Source organism: Cupressus sempervirens, chromosome 2 (assembly GCF_028749045.1).
Source record: "Cupressus sempervirens isolate cs-2001-9-10 chromosome 2, ASM2874904v1, whole genome shotgun sequence".
Taxonomy (NCBI): Eukaryota; Viridiplantae; Streptophyta; class Pinopsida; order Cupressales; family Cupressaceae; genus Cupressus; species Cupressus sempervirens.
The window spans coordinates 391509828-391521240 of record NC_143119.1 but is presented as its reverse complement, the minus strand read 5'-3'; positions in this window follow the sequence as shown (position 1 = coordinate 391521240).

Sequence of the window (11413 nt, the reverse complement as noted above, 5' to 3'; positions counted from 1 at the left end):
ATTTGAAAATAAGATCATACGTGTACTGCAAATCGGGCCTCCGGGTTCCAATTTGCAAAAATTTTTTGCCTCATAGTAGACTTTGGGCCAAGGTAGCCGAGTTTATAGTCCATTTTCATTGATTTAGCATTCTGGATGCAATGGAGAGGTCAGATCTAGTGTTGGACGCTCCCAATTTTTGCAGCACTCCAGATTCGAGCTGAGGTGATGAAGCAAGCAAGAGGTCTCGAATGGCTTGTGATGAGAAAATCTCCAAGTTGCTTTGATACCATGTAAGAATTTGCCTAAGGGAAAAATTCACCCAGGAACTAAGAACTCAAACACAAGCACACAGTAGACCAAAGAGAGAGAGTATGATCAGAATAACAGTGTATTCAATAACTAGTCCTTGAGAGTACACTAGGAGTGCCTGAATATAAAGGCCTTAGGAGAGCTTCTAGAATGCATAGAAGTTAGCATCATGATGTGTCATACAACCAAGCACATGTCCACTAGATATGGCTTATCCTCCATTGAGTATGAAAGTATGTGCGATGATGTGAGGATAAGCCTACAAAGGTGTAACACGCAAAACAGTGTTGTAGACAACATGTGCTTAAATAGAGTTGTATTACCTATTTTGTCTACATGACAACTCACAAAGGTGCGCAAACTCCTAAGTGTCTCACAAATAAAAATAATAAAATAATGCAAAATAATAAACTAATGCATTAATCTAAGTAAACTTAAGTAAATGTAAATAGTAAAATACTTATTTACACCAACAATTTAGGATTTTTAAAAAGATAATTGAAAATTTTCCCTATTTAAATAGAATAATAATTATTTAGAAATTTTAAAAATTTGTGAAAAATAAAGGACTAGAAATAATTCTAACTACATGTTATAAAAATATCATTTTTGTCACAATTTTTTTGATTGTTGTGATTTATACTATTAAAATATCTGAAGAACAATACAATATTGAAATACAATGAAACAATAATAATACATTATTAAAAAAAAAATTTAAAAAAAATTATTTCATAAGTAGGAAGTGAGTTGCAAGCAACATGAATTTAATCATGGAAGAAACTCTCTAATTAATGATGTTCCACCTAGACTAATATTGGCATGAGCAACACTGGCTTTGGGAGGAACCCATGCGACATTGGCTATCCTCTCCTGATTTGGCAAGCAAGGTTACCTCACAAATACAAGATACTAGAGTATACATCTCTCTTATGCACCTATACATAATGTGAATTTATCAAATCTAGCTACCTCCCAGTATGCAAAAAGCTTAAATAATGTGGTGCATGATGAAATAGTGCAAAACGTAAAGATGCAATAACAAAAACAGAATGCATGGGTGGGATGAATTGGCTGGATTCCTTTATTAATTGAAATCCAATATTATAATAATAAGGATATGATGTTGTATTAAAAAATATAGATCACCCCCAAGGTTTGATCTTGCCAAGGTTGTCTTGACATAGATCTTTTTACAATGAAACCAAAATGAGCCCCTAGCTCTTACAACAAATGGCTACAAAGATCTGTCTAGAAAAGAAACTTTATGTGATTCTCTTCTCTAAGTCCCATCACCAAAATCCTTTGTTACTTCCTTGGTTGTGAAATGAATGATCCAAGCCTCCTTATATAGAGGTGCCTTAGCTACATGCATCCAACTAGTCATTGCAAGATAGGTTGGGACATATTTTACCTTCCTTCCTTAATTAATGTGGCTCCATGCTACATTAATTAAATGCTCCAATAGTTACATCAATGTCAGCTCCAAAGAATTCTCCAAAATAACAATTAAGTTACATGGCTCATGAAGTCATATTTCCTCTGTATGAAAATTCTAATGCAAGGAAAAGGGAACCCCATCATGGGACCCAAAATATACATGCTCAAGTAACAATGCAGGTCAACCTCATATTCTTGACACTTAGTCATATATGAAGGACCCACTTAGCTTACATAGATGCAAAATGTCTCCTGTTAGTTGTTCCAACAAGAAACTCAAGTCAACATGGATGACTCAACTACTTATTACATCCTCCTCCACTAAACTAGTGGTACTGTCCTTGACGCTTGTGTAAGCATGCATTATATCAGGAGGTAATCATGAAATGATTACTAAGGCATGGAAAGGTTCCTTTCCTCAAGGAGCTCCATGATGATCTCCTCATCTCTCCACAAGGTTTCACCTCCCTCCCAAGTGGTTGTTGTTAGCATGAATAATAATGATACTACTTTGGGGGAGTATCGTAAGCATTGGAGAGTATTGACATGTTGTATCCATGACTGTGTTTGTCATTGATGTCAATATAGTAGTAGGTTTGTGAAGACTTAAAAAGTAATAGAGAGAGATAGTAGTTGTGTGGAAAAAGTGTTGCTTGTCTAATGATGTGTAGTCATGGACATGTTTAGAAATGTGTCCTAATGATGTGGTTCAATGTGCAACACATAAGTCAAAGACATACAGAAGTTGTACCTGATTTACAGAGAGCAGTACAGAAGTAGAGCATTAGGAAAGCAATTCCTGGTGTTTGTTTGCTATCTTACATCTAAGATGAAATGAAGATATGCACAATCAGATAGTGATAGAAGACAGTCAAATGATGATGTCAACAAATGTGCAAGCCCTAGTATAACACATGAATTTTTCTATAGACTGTGAGCCAAAAATGTTATTGCAATTATGATTTATTAATTATCTTATTATAATTAATTGGGAATCCTCAAGGCTGACTGAAGAAATTATTTTGAAGATATGGTATAAAGGAAAGATGTTTTCCTTGTTTGTAGTGTATGTGTGTTATGATCATTGTATGAAGTGCGAAGTGTGAAAAGGAGTAGAGTGTTTACTGAATGCAAGTAAGTGATCCAAGGGACTATTAGATGCGAGTTTTGTGATCTAGTTACAAGATCAAAATGAGTAGAGGTTCAGTTGACAGGACAAAGGAAGTACTATTAATTTCTATTATTCTGCAAGGAATAATACAAAGATCATTTGGACAGTGGATTCATTGGTCTTAACCTTGAAGTTGTTTGGGAAGTGGGTCCAACTATCTTCCACAACTCCTAACAGGGTTGGAATCTCCTAATAGGGATTCAAATTCTCCTAACAGGGATTGATATGTACTAAATGTTGTTATAGACTCCTAATAGGTCCATCCTCTAACAAGAAATATTTATATTTGTACATCATCTTGTGGATACCATCTCGACTAGGGTTTTCCCTCTGATCGAGGGTTTCCCGAGTTAACATATATGGTGTTATTGTGTACGAGTATCTTGATGTGGTTTTGGATTATATTACTCATATGGTTAAGTTTGTTTAAAGTTGATAATTTGTGATAACAGTTAGATAACTAATTCACCCTCCCTCTCAGTTATATTTGTGGACTATATATTCTAACAATTGGTATTAGAGCATCATGTCCTTGAAGGAAAATCTTAACAACTTTGGGAGATTATAGCAAGAAAGGTTAGTCCTAAGTCATATTGAGAAAATTTTGTCTCACAGGAGATAGAGCTTCATGGTGAGATATCATAAATGTGTAAAGATCTAAGCATTGAGTTACTAGATCTAGAATTTTTTTCATACAAAAGAATAGAGGCACAAGTAAAGATAGATTCAAATCCAAAGGTATTGATCTACTTGTGAAAAGAGAGCTAGAAGGTATGTAAATTTTTATTTGTTAGACATTTAAAGAGTTTTTTCATTTATCTTCTAGATGTCCTAAGAGAGTAAGAAAATCCAGAAAGAGTTCACTTTTTCATGAAGATGAAGAATTTAAAGCAAGTATTGAAAGGTTCTTGAATGACAATGATATTAAAGATAATGAGCCTAAATTGGTTAATGAAGAGGAAGTAGTAGAAGAGATAGCTTTGGTAACTATTGTTGATCCTAAGGCTAACCATGAAAATGTGGAAATCATCATTGAGACTAACAATGAATTACAAAATTAGAATTAGATTGAAAAGAAAAGATTTGAACTTAGAGATGAGATAAGAGTTAAGATATCAACTCCTACCCCTAATAGGAATCTAACAAAGAATCACCCTCCAGAGCAGATAATTGGAAGCAAAGACAAAGGTGTGATGACAAGAAATAGAGTAAATGAAGAAGTATGTGAATTATGTTTTTTTTTCTCGAGTTTAACGTAAGAGTGCAAATAAAGCATATAAAAATTATTATTGGATTCAAACAATGAAGTAAGAGGTATATCAGATGGACGTTAAATCAACCTTCGTGAATGGAGAAATTGAAGAAGAGGTATATATTGAGTAGCCTGAAGTTTTTCCTTTGATAGAATGCAAAGACATGGTATATAGACTAAAGAAAGCTCTATATGGTTTGAAGCAAGCACCTAGAACCTGGTATGCAAGATTGGACAACTATTTGGCAAAGCTTGGATTTGGTAAAGGTACGATAGATAGTAACTTGTATTTGAAAGAAATAGAGAACGGTTTGCTGATAACAGTAATATTTGTTGATGACATCATATTTGGAGGTAATGATGAAGCAAGTAATAAGTTTACTGAAGAAATGAAGAATGAGTTTGAAATGAGGATGATAGGAGAAATGAAGTTTTTCCTAGGATTGCAAATTGCAAAAAATAGTGATAGAATTTTCATTTTGCAAGCTAGGTACTTGAAGGATTTTTTGAAGAGATTTGGATTAGAAAGTTGTAAACCTACTGGTACACCTATGATAACTAGTCATAAGTTATCTAGTAAGGAAGAGACACCTATAGTTGAGCATAAGAAGTATAGATCCATGATTGGAGGTTTGCAATATCTGACTCACACTAGACTAGATATAGAAAATATAGTTAGGATTATAGCTAGATTTCAAGCTGATCTAAAACAATATCATTATCTAGCAATAAAGAGGATATTCAAATATTTGAAAGGAACATCTAACTATGGAATTTGGTATCATAGATAGAGTGATTTTACTCTATGTGCATATACTGATGCAGATTGGGCAAAACGTATGGATGACAGAAAGAGCACTAGTGGTGGAGCATTTTTTCCTTGGAGGAATATTGGTTTCTTGGCTGATCAAGAAACAAGATTATATTTTTCAGAGTGTAGCTGAGGCAAAGTATGTTGTAGCAACAAACAACTTAACCAAGTAATGTGGATGGAATAGATGTTGAAGGATATTAGAATTGAGTTTGCAGAACTTGTTATCATTTACTGTGATAATAGAAGTATAGTGAATATGTCTAAGAATCCTATATTGCATTCGAAGACTAAGCATATATTTATTAAGTATCATGTGTTGAGAGAGAAAGCAACATAAAAAGATATCAAATTAGAGTATGTAAGTACTAAAGATCAGATTGTAGACATATTTGTGAAGTTGTTACCTAAAGATACATTTGAGTACTTGAGAGGTATGATTAGGGTTATTCCCTTGCCTTATTTTGAGTAGAAGATGCACTAAGTGCATCAGTTTAGTGGTCTAGAGCACTATTGTTAGACTGGATTGAATGTTGATGCTTCCTATATGGGGGAGTATCTGCAATCAGTTGACTCATTGAGGACTCCTAGTATTTGGTCTTGAACAATGTCTTTGGACACTCGAGTTGGTTGAAGACTTGCAACATTAAATTGACATAATGAGGACTTTGTCATTGATGTCAATGGGGGAGAGAATATGCATGAAAAACACTCTCTAGTTGTATGAGGGAGAGAATGCATAAGAAAAGTATGAATGGGAGAGAAATCTCTACTTTATTAGGGAGATTTAGAAAGATTCATGTAAAGAAGAAGGAGGAATCTCTCTATGAGGGAGATATATATTGTGAGTTGTTTATTGTGAACAACTGTTGCCAATCCTAAAGAAGAAGAACAATGCAATGTTCCAAAGGATTTTGGACTTGATTAATAAAGAGGATTTGAGAAAATGACAACAACAACATCAAAGTATTGTTTTGATATTCTTAAAACATAGATGCTTTTCATCTATGTTGCCATCAACGCTAAAGAGGGAGATTGTTAGCATGAATGTTGATGATACTACTTTGGGGAAGTATTCTAAGCATTGGAGAGTATTGGCATATTGCATTCATGACTATGTTTTTCATTGATGTCAACATAGCAGTAAGTTTGTGAAGACTGGCATAGTAACATAGAGAGATTGTAGTTGTATGGACAAGGTGTTGTTTGTCTAGTGATGCATGGACATGGACATGTTCAACACTATGTCCTAATGATGTGGTTCAATGCACAAAACATAAGTCAAAGATGTACAGAAGTTGTATCTGATTTACAAAGAGCAATATAGAAATAGAGCATTAGGAAAGTGACTCCTAATGTTTGTTTGCTCTCTTACATTTGAGATGGAATGAAGAGATGCGTAGTCAGACAGTGACAAATGATAGTTGGATAATGATGTTAGTAGATGCATCAGCCCTAGTATCACATGTGTGAAGTTTTTCATAGATTGTGAGCCAATAGTGCTATTGTAATTGTAATTAATTAATTATCTTATTATAATTAATTAGGAAAGCCTAAAGGCTCACTCAAGGAATTATTTTTAAGATTTGGTATAAAGGAAAGACGTTTTACTTGTTTGTAATGTGAGTATGTGTGTTATGACCATTGTATGAAGTGCGAAGTGTGAAAAGGAGTAGAGTGTTTACTAAATGCGAGTAAGCAATCCAAGGGATTATTGGATGTGAGTTTTTTGATCTTGTTACAAGATCAGAAGGAGAAGAGGTTTGGTTGAGAAGACAAAGGAAGGAAGTACTAGTATTCATTTCTAATATTCTGTAAGGAATAATACATAGATCATTTGGATAGTGGGTTCGTTGGTCTTAACCTTGAAGTTGTTTGGGCGGTGGGTCCAGTTGTCTTCCACAACTCCTGACAGGGTTGGAATCTCCTAACAAGTATTCAAAGTCTCCTATCATGGACTGATATGTACTAAATGTTGTTATAGACTCCTAATGGGGTCCATCCTCTAACAAGGAATATTTATATTAGTACATCATATTGAGGGTACCATCCCTACCGGGGTTTTCTCTCTGATCAAGAGTTCCCCTAGTTAACATATATGGTGTTATTGTGTATGAGCATCTTGTTGTGGTTTCTAATTATATTACTCATATGGTTAAGTTTTGTTAAAGTTGATAATTGTGATAATAGTTGGATAATTGATTCACCCCCCACCCCAGTTATATTGGTGGACTATATATTCTAATAGTTGTCTCGTGCCCTTTCCCATCAAACATGACCAAGGACTCGTGAAAGACCCATTTCCATGACCTTGGGTTTTCATTGCAAGGACTTGTGTTACTAATTCATATTATCAATCACGTTGGATGCCCCCCTACATGGAATATTTCTCACCAAGTCCTCCTCTCAGGATGATGAGACCTTAGTTGAGACACATGAAAAACAAGATGGGTCCCCAAGTGCAAAGGCAAATTTATCTTATATGCTATCATGTTGATCTTCTAAACCACTTCAAAAGGACTACCACACTATCTAACCAATGAAGTGCTCAAACCATTAGACACTATGAAGTGGCTCAAATCGATCCATATCAAAATGTTGTGACCAATGATGAATTCAAGCTTCCACCTATGTTTGTCAACAAATTTATCTATCTTGTCTGAAGCTTGTGTCAAATGTTATCATGCTAAATCAACTCTTTCATTCCAAGAATTTAAGAGTTTGATAGCATTGATATATACACTTTGATATCTGATCAACTTAGTGTGCGGTGTAAGAGGTTGTTGTCTCATAGCTAGTTCAAATAAACTATACTTGGAAGATTCACTCTTTAGCAAATTGTAAGAGAATTGTCACATCAAGAAAGCTCAACCAAATTCTCTGATCTGATGTAACAAAATGTCTTAAGAAACCTTCTAGAATACCGTTGATCCACTTAGTCTATTCATCAATCTAGGATGGAAGCTAGAACTCGCCAATAAGAGAGTCCCTACAAGTTTGAATAATACTTGCCAAAAGTTTAAAGTGAATCTTGGGTCTCGATTATTCACTATGTTCAAAGGTATGCCCCAAGACTTGACCACATTCTTCAAAACCATTTTAGTTGCATCCTTAATTCTGTAGGGTTTCTTACATGCAACGAAAATGACATATTTGCCAAACTTACCTACAACAATCATTAGTCTAGAAAAACCATCTACATTAGGAAACTATGTTATGAAACCCATACTCACATTGCCCCATAGTCGAATGGGAACTAGAAGAGGATGTAGAAGTCCTGCGGGCTACATCTTTGTTTCCTTATCCTACTGGCGAGTGAGGCATATCCTCACATACTTTGTAACATCATCCCACATGTTTGACTAATATAAACCTCTTTCCAATAATGCCACTATTCACTTTTGTCCTATATAGCTTGACCAAATGGAATCATGACACTCCTATAATACTTCTCTGTGAACATCTCTCCACTTTGGAAGGTAAATCTGGTTACTAGCAAAGTATAGGATCTCATCTCTAATCATAAAATGGCTTGTCTGACCTACACAGACTTGCAAAATAGTTTTCCATACTTGGGGATCATATTCTAAACATTCCTTGATCTTTTCAATCATCTCTCCAGTCAACATGACTTGGCTTTGGTCCAATGCCTATAAAGAACTAAGCTATGCCTTCTTGCTAAGTGCATCAACAACCACAGTATCTCAGTTTGGATTATAAACCAATTCAAAATCAAACTCCACTAGGAATTATTACCACCTCGCATGCTTTGAGGTAAGCTTAGACTATGCCTTGAAATATGTCAAATTGATCATGTTATCTATCTTCACCACAATGGGATGCCCAACAAGTAATGTCTCCAATTTCTCAAGCAGTGCACTATAGTAGTTATCTATTTTTCATGTGCTAAATTAGTCCTCTCTCTATCATTGAGTTTCCTTGGCTCAAGGGAAATCAAATGTCCTTGTTGCATAAGAATTCCTTCCATGGCATAATCAGATGCATCAGCTTCAACTTCAAATGATTCACCATATTTCAACAATGCTAAGATTGGTTCCTTAGTTAGCTTCTCTTTCAAAGTATCAAATGCATGTTGTTGCCTCTCACCCCTTTTCAACTTTTTTCCTTCTTCAAAAAATTGATGAGGGGACCCACTATCTTGGAGTAGCCCCCTACAAACTTCCTATAGTAGTTGGCTAGGCTGAGGAATTGCCTGACCTCATGAGGATTATGAATTAGTTCCCAATCATGAATTGTCACTAGCTTCTTTGGATCTTGGTGGACCTAACCACATCGAACAATGTGGACCAAAAATGGCACTTCCTCTTGTGCAAAAATAAACTTCTCCTTTTTGACATATAGTTCATGCATTTTGAGTAGCTTGAATGCTTCCCTAAGGTGCTCCTTATGTTCATTCAAATCTCTATTGTACACAAGTATATCATCTAGATACACACCTACACACTTATCTAGCAAGGATCTAAACACATCATTCAACAAAGTACTGGATATTGTAGGGGAGTTAGTAAGACCAAAGGGCATAACCAAAAATTCATAACTCTCATACCTAGTTGTTATGGTCATCTTTTCTTCATCACTTGGTGCAATTTTGATTTAGTAATATCCTTGTCCCAACTTCAGCTTATTGAACACCCATGCATCCACTAAGTGGTAAAGTTATCCGTAATGAGGGGTAGTGGATATTGGTTCTTGATTGCTAACTTGTTCAATGCCTTGTATTTGACACATAACCTAAATGTCCCTTTCTTCTTGCACTGAAGCAACACTAGGGCAACATAGAGAGATCATAATGGACTCAATTACCTAGCCTCAATGAGCTCTATCAAATGCAACTTCAATTCTACCATTGCCAAACTTGAAACATGGTATGGACACTTCCTTCTCTAGTGATCTTTCTTTCCATAGATGAAACAACTAGGATCATGATAATTATTCTTCTCGTTAGGGGTTTAATCCTTTTCCTTTGAGTTGTTTTCACCATTGGACTTATTAGTCTTCTTTCCCTTTTAGTCACCACCTTGATTTGAGGAGGTGTTACCCTTTTTGTTATTACAACATAACTGCTTGAGCACCACCAAAGCCCTTCCAATATTGCCCTTATAGTCAAGCAACCCATCTACAATTGTGATAGCTTTGAATAGGTCTACACCTTTTGACACCCTAATTCATCTTTGGCCCAGGGTTGTAAATCCCTTGTGAAAAGGAATAGTTTTTCAAAGTTGTTAAGCTTAGTAAATTTTAGGTCAAGCACTTGTAATGGCTTCACATATTCATGGATGGTACCAATGTTGTTCAATTCATCAAAGTGGGATCAGGTGATCTGATATGAATTCCCTAGCATGAACTAATGACACAGTGTTTCCTTCAATTTTTCCCATTGACTTAATTGATCTCGCAAGCTTACTTGCATGCTCATCTTTCTAATGAATTCACAAAAAATCTTTGCACTTCCAGTCAAGCAAGTGATAATCCTTTTTACTTGAGCCTCATCACTTAGTTTTAGTGCACATGAAAGATACTCTTCAACATCCCATAAGAAGTTATACAATTCTTTGTCATTGCATTCATCAGCACAATAATCAATCTATGTTGTCTTGGAATCTTGTTAACCTTCTTTGAGGAAACATACTTCTTCCTTCAAAGAATCCACCAAATCACACAGTTTAGTCAACTCATTGAGTCATCACTCTTCCAATTGTCCCTTTGAATTTGTTGGTGTAGGAGCACCCAAGAATTTGACAAGTTTTGTGAAAATTTTGGCTTGTAGGTGGGTTTAGCCAACCACTAGGAAATAAGGACTAGAATAAAGACCCAAGTGTGTTAGAGAGTCATTGTATCTAGGTTGTTAGTTGTGTGAGAAGTTGGAGTCAATAAGTTGTCCATTTAGTAGCAAATTGCACAAAGTTGCTCATATTGGTCAAAAATGCTCAACATTGACCAAGAGTCCCAAAATGGTGGGAAATGCATGAAATGAGGTTAAATAGTGAATTTGGACCAATGTACACTCTTTTTGATCAGGCTAAGATCATGGAACAAGGAAATACAAAATTTTTGCAAAGTTTTCATGACAACTTGACAACAAAATGCAAAACCAAACAAGAATAGTTAGGTGAGTGGCATAGTTAGTTGCCACACACAAATTTTTCCTATATAACACCTCTCCAATCCTAAGACAAGGGTTGGCATTTATATTGTATGGACATTGAGTTTGAAGTAAAGATAAAGTTGCAACAACTTAGTCCGGTTTTGTTTTCAAGCCCTTCATCCACATCTTAATTGATTGATCGTGTTACTATGTTTACATGGTTGGTAGGGTATTGAATCTAGTTTCCTAATGTGCCTTTGAGTTTTCAAGTTAAACTAGTTTGGTAGGTGTTTGAAAAATTCTTTCACATTGCCCTGTTCCCTAGTTTGTAATTAGTTAGCA